Raw genomic sequence first — 9,763 nt, forward strand, 5'->3', positions numbered from 1 at the left:
AAGAGTTTTCTGTTTAATGCTGGTAACTCTAAAGACACACTTAACCTTAATTAAACAAACAAATTTAAATTGGCTTAAATACTGAATATGTTGCACCTGGGGCAACTCAAAGTCAAGCCATTTGTGCCCCACTGTCACTTTTTACCTGGGGCACCTGTGGGGAAATCTGAAGTGGATTGTTCAAGTCCAGGGATTGGTGCTCTACGGTCTTTGTTAGCAAGGAGGGGACGAGCAGGTACCAATGATGGCCGAGGGTTTCACAAGCTCTGCTGACTTTGGTGCTGAAACCGCGGGGGTTGGAGGTGGGGGGGGGGGGGGCCGGGGGGGGCCGGGGGGGGGGTGGGGGGGAGGCTTTGCAGAAGAGCTGAGGTGCTTCCAGCAGCCACAACCCTGGACAGAAGAAAGAGGACTCCCAGTCCTAAAGCTGGTCAGCTCAGACAGAGGAGCAGATGGGTTTTATTTCCACCAACAAAAATGGAAACTAGGCAGTCCAGGTTGGCCCAGAGAAGACAGAGAACCTCCCCTAGGTAAAAAGGGAGTTTCAGCAGCTGCTTGGGTTAAGTCCCATCCTGAGCTGGACTAGCCAGACAATTGGCTCCAGTGATCATAGCCATTAACCCGGGGAATGAATGAGGGAGAAAACCTCCCCCACTCAACAGGAGTCAGACTTTCTCCATTCATTCAGTCCTTTCAAGAGGTGTTCCAGATCTGACACATAAAAGAAGCAAACAAAGAGGAGAGGAGTAACTCAGGAGAAAGAGGGAGGCCTATACAGGATCTCTCGACAGAAATAGAACTGAAGGTTAAGGACACATTCATGGACCATTTTTGCCTCATCTACTAAGGAGTACTGAGGCCATGCGTTATTGCAGAAGATGTCCTCTCTTCTTTAAATCTTGCAATCCTGGGCCCCTGGGTGGCTCAGTTGTTAAGCGTCTGCCTTCAGCTCGGGTCATGATCCCAGGGTCTTGGGATAGAGCCCTACATCGGGCTCCCTGCTCAGTGCGAATCCTGCTTCTCCCTCTCCCACTCCCCCTGCTTGTGTTCCCTCTCTTGCTATCTCTCTCTGTCAAATAAATAATTAAAATCTTAAAAAATCAGTCAATCAATCTTGCAATCCAAATTGGCTCCAATGGGTTAAGAGACACCCCAAGGGGGAATTCTTGGGGCGTGAAGAAGAAAAACCCATTACCATAATCCAAGCCCCTCTGACCCCCTCTCCTGCACAGTGTCATGCTCAGGGTAATGTCAAGGGTTCCTAGCATTCAAAGTGACCAGAAGTGTCCCTCAAAAAGTAGTTATGATCACCGAGCTGTCCTACCGAAGGGGTGTGGATGTCCCTTCGCTTCCCTGTTGTTTTTCCCGGGACATAATAGTGCCAGTAGACGGATCAAGAGTGCCTACTGTTTTCACTCATGAAGATGCTAAGAATTTGCAGGGGGGAAATACCTAATGTTACAATTTAAGTAGTCAGTAGGGGACATTGACCAAGAATAGTAAAGATGCAGGGGCACCTGGCTGACTTCTTCCTCTTCCTCTGCCTCCCCACCCCCACAGTTTGTTCTCCCCCTCTCTTTCTCAAATAAATAAAATCTTTTTAAAAATTGAAAAATACAGAAAAGAATAGTAAAGATGGAAATCCATCATGGTCTAAGCCACATTCCAACACATGTAGTCTTTATAGACAACTTCCCCAGGAAACATCCCTGGTTGGGACTTAAATCAATTAGGCACTGGTTTCAGGCAGCTCTGAACCAAGTTCTCAAGGCTGGAAGCGGCTAGACCAGAGGCCAGGAGCTAGGGCGCTGAAGTGAGCTAATTCTTAAGGACCTGAGCAGAGGCAAAATGGGAGCAAATCAGCCCCAGCTCTCGATGGTCCCGACTTGGGGCTGAGAAAGGAACTGGAATATAGGACCTTCCCTTTCTTAATGTCAAAACACAACAGTGTTTGGAGGTTTGCAAGTCAAGCTGGTCTCCACCCTAAGGAGACATCAGTGCCTGGGCAAGGCTGGGAGCAGCCAGACAGCAGGTGGTCTTGAGGGGACAATGCAGGTGTGGGCAGGGGTGACTTCAGTTCTCCCTTGAAACACATCCGTAGTCATGAAAATGTTTTCTTTTCAAAAGTAATGGAGCGGGGCGCCTGGGTGGCCCAGTGGGTTAAGCCGCTGCTTTCGGCTCAGGTCATGATCTCAGGGTCCTGGGATCAAGTCCCGCATCGGGCTCTCTGCTCAGCAGGGAGCCTGCTTCTCTCTCTCTCTCTCTCTGCCTGCCTCTCTGTCTACTTGTGATCTCTCTCTGTCAAATAAATAAATAAAATCTTAAAAAAAAAAAGTAATGGAGCAAGGATTGCATTAGTCGATGAAAGAAACATCAACCAATGTATTTTCACAGTCCATTGTTTACTAACCAATTAGCTGAGCTTACCCATGGGCCTCGGGAGCTCCTTAGACAACTGTTTGGGTTTTTTTTGTTTTGTTTTGTTTTGTTTTAAAGATTTTATTTGAATTATTTGTTAGAGTGAGAGAGAGAGAGAGCACAGAGAGCACAGGCAGGCAGAGTGTCAGGCAGAGGGAGAAGCAGACTCCCCATGGAGCAGGGAGACCGACTGATGCAGGACTAGATCCCAGGACCCGATCCCAGGACCCTGGGATCATGACCTGAGCCAAAGGCAGGTGCTTAACCGACTGAGCCACCCAGGTGTCCCTCAGTCCAGTTTTATATAGACTGTTCACAGCTACTAGTGTGACAGTGCTGTACAAAATCCAAACTGTCCCCTCCTAGTGCCAGGGTGTTCATCCCTCACTGGAATCATTAAATAGCGAGTGGGGAACATTTCTGTATCCGTGGATATAGGGCTAACGGGGTATTTATTTCATTAACCTCAGGGACAGTGGCTTAAATAAGCAGAGGGGCTTATTTGTATCTTTGGCCACTGAATCCCAGCAAATTACAGCGTGAAGTCATGAAATGGTCACAGTGGATGACAGCACAAAGGGCTTGCAGGGTATCAAGCCCAGACCATCTCTAGGTCCAGGCTTATTTCTCCCACGGGTGTGTGGTGGCTGGAAGGGTTTCTGTTATAGGGCTAGTAAAAGACTGGTGTATTTTCCTCTTTTTCATGCAGAATCTTTACTTGGAGAAGTTGATTTGCATCCGCGGCAAGGGTAATCAAAAATCCTTTCTTTCCTTTTCAGGTCACAGTTTTAGAAGAAACCAAAGAGTGTGATCTACAGTGCGAGCTGTGGACCCCGCAGTTCCAGGTTAGACCAGGAGCAGACGCTGACCTCACACTTCTGATAGGTAAGTAAGTTGGCTCAGTTGTACTCCGATGCTGTGCTGTCCTTCTGCACATATGCTCCTTTGTCAAAGTCGGCCTCTCACTGACCTCCCTCTGTTCATATCTGGTTAGCACCATGACCACATATGCTCAGTCTCTCTAATGGCTCGTTATGATGATCGTGAGAGATCACGAGCCTGGGAGAATGGAACTATTAACCCATCTGGTAAATTCCAAACTCAAAGCCCAGAAGAGGCCATGATTCGACCAAAACTGATTTCATGCACCTGATAGGCATGGAATGTAAATTGTACCTTGTGTTTTATCCCCTTGATATTTACAAGCATGACTTTCTGAAAAATGCTTTAATCCAGTTTATCCTGATGCCATGGACATCTTGGAGGAATCAGGTGTACATCAGACTTCAGTTAATATTATAGCTCGGTTTTTAGTGCTCAAGGTTGGACAAAGAAAGGCAGTGTTCTTTCAGTAACTTGAGACCTTCCAAAGGTGTCGGAGTAGCCTGATAATACTTGCATTAACCCTAGAAGTAGGAAAGATTTGAGGTGATCCTGTTTGTCTCCCTGGACTGCTGGACAGTGGGAGTGTTTCTAGCTTTGGGCCATTATAAATAAAGCTAGGTACCTATGTGTGTGGGTCTCGGCATGAACTTTCATTTTGTATACCTTCATTTCTTTTGAGGTGTAATTTCCCTATTGTAAAATTCACTTTCAATGTGTACACAATTATACAAGTTTTGACAAAAGTATTCAGTCATGTAGAATATTGCTATAACTCCAGAAAGTCTTCTCAGGTTCCTTTGTAGTCTGTGATCTCATTCTACTTCCTGCCCTCGGCAACCGCTGGTCTAATTTCTGTCCATACAGCTCTTTTTTAAGTCATATACGTGGAATCATAGATCAATAGTCCTTTTGTTTCTGGCTCCTTCTACATAGCACAGTACTTTCAAGATTTATCCATTGTGTATCCTCATCAATGGTTCATTCATTTTTATTATTGAGTATTTCTTCGTATGGATATATTTTATTTATCTATTATTCACCTGTTGCTGGACATTCGAATTGTTTCCAGGATTTGGGGTTTCTGAAAAGCCTTATGGGAGAACTTTAGATCTTCATGTGGGTTTGAGTTCCAGTCTAGAACCCTTTTATTTCAACCTAAAGGATTTCATCATGCACTTCTTGCAGGACATACGTAATGGTAATGAGCTCCCTTCAGCTTTTATGTATCTGAATTTCTCATTCCATTTCATGTAGCGTTTTTGATGTGATTTTGTCCTGTTCTTTCATTTGGGACATCTTCCTCTGTGTCTTTGGTTTGTCTGTTTCTATGTATCAGGAAAATCTCCGACATTCCTGATCTTGAAGGTAATGGCCTTGCCAAGTAGAGGTCCTGCAGTGCCCTAGAATGCAGTGTCCCCTACTCACCAGAACCAGGCGCTCCCGGGGTGTCGGCTGTGTGTGTGGCATGTGCCCTGCTTTGTGGCGAAGCTGCACTGCATTCCTTCAGGTTGTACTTCCTTTCAATAGGGGGTTCTTTGTAGAATTGCAAGCTAGTAACCTCGTTCTGTCTGCCATGGTCTCTAAGGTCACTCTTCTAGACAACAACAAAATGGTATATCTCTCCTCCTTTCCCTGCTTGGAGTGACCTTACTTGGTTTCCTTGAAGTATTTAATTTAAAAATTTTAGGACGTGCCGGTGGTTCAGTCAGTTAAGCAACTGACTCTTGATTTTGGCTCAGGTCATGCTCTTGGGGTCCTGAGATCAAGCCCTGCGTCCAGCTCCATGCCTAAGATTCTCTCTCCCTCCATCTCTCCCCCTGCTTGCATTCTAAATGAATAAATAAATACATAAATAAATAAAATCTTTAAAAAAATTGTGATAGTGCTATTTCATGTAGACTTGCTGGAATTTGAATTTGCCTTTTCTTCCCATGTGAATGACTTATATAATTGTTACTGAACAAATGCCAGATTGATTACTATGTTAATGTTATTTAAATCTAAATTTAAGTCTAGATTCCTAAATCTAGTTATGAAAGCATAACTACAATTAGGTTCTTTTTAAAAAAAAATTTTTTTTAATTTTTAAAAATATACTTGACATTGCCTGTCTCTCTGCCTGCCTCTCTGCCTACTTGTGATCTCTGACTGTCAAACAAAAAAAAAATTTTTTTTAATCTTTAAAAATAAATAAATAAATAAATAAATAAAAAAGAGAACCTTAGAATCAGCTTAATTTGGGGCTGGCATTGTCACCGGGTACCATAAGAACGAAGCAAATGATGATGAACTTTCACAGCTTTCCTGTAAGGTTTTTTCAGGAATCTCTATACCCAAAGTGGGGCACAAACTCACAACCCTGAGACCAAGAGTCACATGGTCCACTGACTCAGCCAGACACCCCTATCTGTCACAGCTTTTATTTTTTATTTTGCTTTTTATTCTTTAAAATATTTTATTTATTTATTTGACAGAGAAAGAGATCACAAGTAGGCAGAGCAGCAGAGAGAGAAAGAGAGAGTGTGGGAAGCAGGCTTCTGGTTGAGCATAGAGCCCGATGCAGAGCTCGATCCCAGAACCCTGAGATCATGACCTGAGCCAAAGGCAGAGGGTTAACCCACTGAGCCACCCAGGCGTCCTGTCACAGCTTTTTTTTTTTTTTTTTAAGATTTTATTTATTTATTTGACACAGAAAGAGAGATCACAAGCAGGCAGGGAGGGGGAGCGGGAAGCAGGCTCCCGCTGAGCAGAGAGCCCCTTGCAGGCTTCAATCCCAGGATGCTGAGATCATGACCTGAGCTGAAGGCAGAGGCTTAACCCATTGAGCGGCCCAGGTACCCCCGTCACAGCTTTTAAAAACACATGTGTTAAGAAAAACAGCACTGAAAAATAATTTTAAGAAAACTAAATTTCAGTGCTTGGTGATTTATTCTCATCACCAATGTTTAAAATTAAAATGAAAGTATGTATGTTCTTCCAGTGGCTCCCTGCATGGCTTCTCTTGTTCTGAGTCATTTAAAGTGGCAAGATAAAGTAATTACAGGAAGTCCTAAGAAGTCTCAGCTTTGTTATTAAAGGCTGTGGCTTCAAGTAAGTCATTTACTCTCCTCAGATTTTCATTTCTCCTTCATTAACAGGAGAGAATAAGATTAGTGAATTAATAAGGCCCTCCCAGTTCACATATTTCAGATTTGTGTGATTCTATTTTTTTTTAAAGATTTTATTTAGGGGCTCCTAGGTGGCTTAGTCAGTTAAGCATCTGCCTTTGGCTCAGGTCATGATCCTAGGGTCCTGGGATCAAGCCCCGCATCAGGCTCCCTGCCTGTTTCTCCCTCTCCCACTCCCCCTGCTTGTGTTCTCTCTCTCACTCTCTCTATCAAATAAATAAATAAAATTTATTTTATTTTATTTATTTTTTTAGAGAAATTTGTCAGATTTTGTTTATTTGTCAGAGAAAGAGCACAATAAGGGGGAGCAACAGGCAGAGGGAGAAGCGGGCTCTCTGCCAAGCAAGAAGCCCAGTGTGAGACTCGATCCCAGGACCCTGGCTGGGATCTTGACCCAGGCCAGAGGCAGTTGCCCAACCAGCTGAGCTACTGGGGCATCCCTGTGACTCTGATTTTATTTGTGGTTACACACTGTTAAACCAATTTAAATTACAAGCAGAACGATTGAGCGCCTTTCTGAAAATGTACAAATGAACCATTTACATAAAAAAGGAGATTGTGGACAGTGTGCTTATATAGGCACCAAGCATGGGAGGGGGAAAAAAAAACAACCACTTGGAGAAGATAGCTTCAAGGAGGGTAGATAAGAGTATGGATTCAGAGAAATCTTAACACGGATAATAGCCAAGTTAAGCGATCTCACACTGGAGGTCCTCCATCTTCTGGGAAGGCTGTCTTCTGCCCATGAAGGCTCTTAGGTGGGTTTGAAATTTAAATGGACTAGAAAAGTTTTGGATCAGACCTTATGGGACATTTTCCAGGACTCAAGTAGGGATGGCTAAAACAATTAAAATAGTAAAGATGTCCGTGATAAATCATGCAGAACTTTTCTTTTCCACAAGTGAAAATGAGCTGGTTTGCCTTTGGTTGGAGACCTTTTTCTTCATTCCTTCCACTACACTCACTACCACCAGCAACACTAGCCACACCCCCACATGGGTCCTTAATTGTCGTGAAAATAATCATGACTGTGGATCTGAAATGTAATGCTGTATTTCATACATAATAGTGTTTGACACTATATGATTAAGTGTATATTTATGCTGGTGATCATTGCAGGTAAATGAAGAATTCAGAGCCTGAAAAAAAGTTTAAACCAAGATGCAAAAAAAGAAAAAAAAGATCAATCAACCTGGAACAGAATGCTGGCAATAGGGAACACAGGTAACAAAACTAGACCATACTGTGTCATGTCACGGCGAGTCCTATGGCAGGAAATTATTTTGTTAGATGGAAGGAATATGGGACCAGAAGCAGACTTTCTGGCAAATTAACATTTTCATCTACGTAACTCTTCAGATTTGATTTACTAAGACAGTGAACCATGTTCCTATGTAGAAGAGACTCGGGCACCAGTGTCTTAAACTGCACTGAACTCCTCAGCTGGCTGAGAACAGGCTTCAGGTCAGCTTATATTTGGAGGGAATATCCAGAACCTAAAGATTGCATCTTAACAGAGGAAATGCTCACTCGCTGTTTGTTTTTTACATTTGTCTTTTTGCCATTCTACTAAAAACTTATTGTTGAAAGTTGCCACTGAACTCCAAATGGCCCAATCTAGCAGCCTTTTCCCAGATTCATTCTGTTTCATTGTAATATTTTATAATATTCCACGATATTTATTTTTCTGATCCTCCTTCCCTTTTCACATCTCTGAGAAGTCGGTTACTCTCTCTTTTTTCACCCCTGAGGATTTATCCTCAGCTCATGACAGATGACATGCATTCATGAGGAGGTAGTCTCATGGAAAGGGAGCTGGGGGGCCCCTGGGGGGCACAGTCGGTTAAGCGTCCAGCTCTTGGTTTTCAGCTCAGGTCGTGATCTCATGGGTTGTGAGATCAAGTCCCGCATGGGGCTCCACGCTTGGTGGGGACTCTGCTTGAGATTCTCTCCCTCTGCTGCTCCTCAAATAAATAAATCTTTAAAAAATAGAAAGAAAGTAAGAAAGAAAGAAAGAAAGAAAGAAAGAAAGAAAGATAGGAAGAAAGGGAGGGAGGGAGCTGAATTAGATGTGTGAGGAACTGCAGTCAAGTCCTAATCATGTTTTGCACTAATGGCACGAACATTGTTCAGTCCCTTAAATCTTGACAGTCTCAGTTTCTGCATCCACAAGAAGTGAAATGAAACTTCCCCCATACATGGTACAAAGTTATAATGAGGAACAAAAGAGATAATAGGTGTAAAAACTCTGATAAGCATATTACTATGCAAATGGCTATAACTGACATTGTTAGAAGACATCTGGGTCATTGGCACTGTGGGACAGACTGTTTAAAGCTAATGGATCCCAAGGGGAACAAACCAAGACCTTATAGGAATCATCCCTATTTTGAGACCTTATATCAATTATCCATATTCAAACCAACTAGTCTAACAGACTCAAGCTGTGGAGATTGATTCCTCTTTGTATTTGCTCATCATGAAACCTAATTTTGCATCATTTGGGGGTACTGTTTCACAGAGCTTTTGATGAGGGTGCCAACTCTTCTAGCATTAAGTGTTAGCAGATGCAGTCATTGTGTAGAACTTAAAATGCTGATCAAATGTCCGTAGAAGTCTTTTGCCTATACTGTTAAGTCCTTGAATGGTAATAAGTATCGAAAAGCATGATAAAATGCTTCTATCACCTTGAATGTGTAAGAAAACACAAATGTCTACTGTTACGAATTATTTGCTGCATATTTGATTGCCAGCACTTAGACATTGGATTCCTTATGTTATAGGAGCATGGTCCTTCAGGTTGCCCTTAAATTTCAGGAGCTTTTCCACCATATTCACAGGCAGATAGAGGGCCATGCCCACCACCATCTCTACCCGCGCCATCTCTACCCTGAGGAGTTGTTCCTCCTTCTCCAGCTTCTTTACCTAGAATAGTGGTAAACCATCATCGCCACGATCACCTTTGATGGAAGACCTCCTCCAAAATCACCATTGGCTTTGTCTTACGGAATAAAGCAGAAAAAAATGACCAACCTGAATCCTGTGCATTTATTCTCGGGGTGCATGACTTGATTCTCCTTTGTAAGAATCGACTCAAAGGGAAAACTTTGTAGAATGTTCTTGAGCATCTTCTGGCCATTAGTGGTCATTAATGTAGGAAAAGCGCATACCTGTGGGTAAGTATTATATAATGTTAGAAAATAACACTGCCGACTCTTGATTTCCTTCATGGGTTCATCATCTTATGTTTCTCTATCAGACAGTATCTTAATGGGAAACTCTATAGAGTCAACTCC

The 9,763-nt window shown here is 42.9% G+C and overlaps 1 long non-coding RNA gene across 3 annotated transcripts; it reads left to right on the forward strand.

Annotated features, from left to right (window-relative positions):
• Positions 1-2,995: 2,995 nt before the first annotated feature.
• On the forward strand, positions 2,996-9,493 carry LOC116854909. Of its 3 annotated transcripts, none has more exons than XR_004380238.1 (4): positions 2,996-3,099; positions 3,195-3,300; positions 7,587-7,691; positions 9,308-9,493. It is a non-coding gene; the product is annotated as an uncharacterized LOC116854909 (long non-coding RNA). The 3 variants fall into 3 exon arrangements; XR_004380239.1 differs by having other exon boundaries at positions 3,036-3,051; XR_004380240.1 differs by lacking the exons at positions 2,996-3,099; positions 3,195-3,300 and adding an exon at positions 3,444-3,503.
• Positions 9,494-9,763: the final 270 nt, after the last annotated feature.

This window comes from Lontra canadensis, unplaced genomic scaffold, assembly GCF_010015895.1.
Source record: "Lontra canadensis isolate GAN:19392208 unplaced genomic scaffold, GSC_riverotter_1.0 scaffold96, whole genome shotgun sequence".
Taxonomy (NCBI): domain Eukaryota; kingdom Metazoa; phylum Chordata; class Mammalia; order Carnivora; family Mustelidae; genus Lontra; species Lontra canadensis.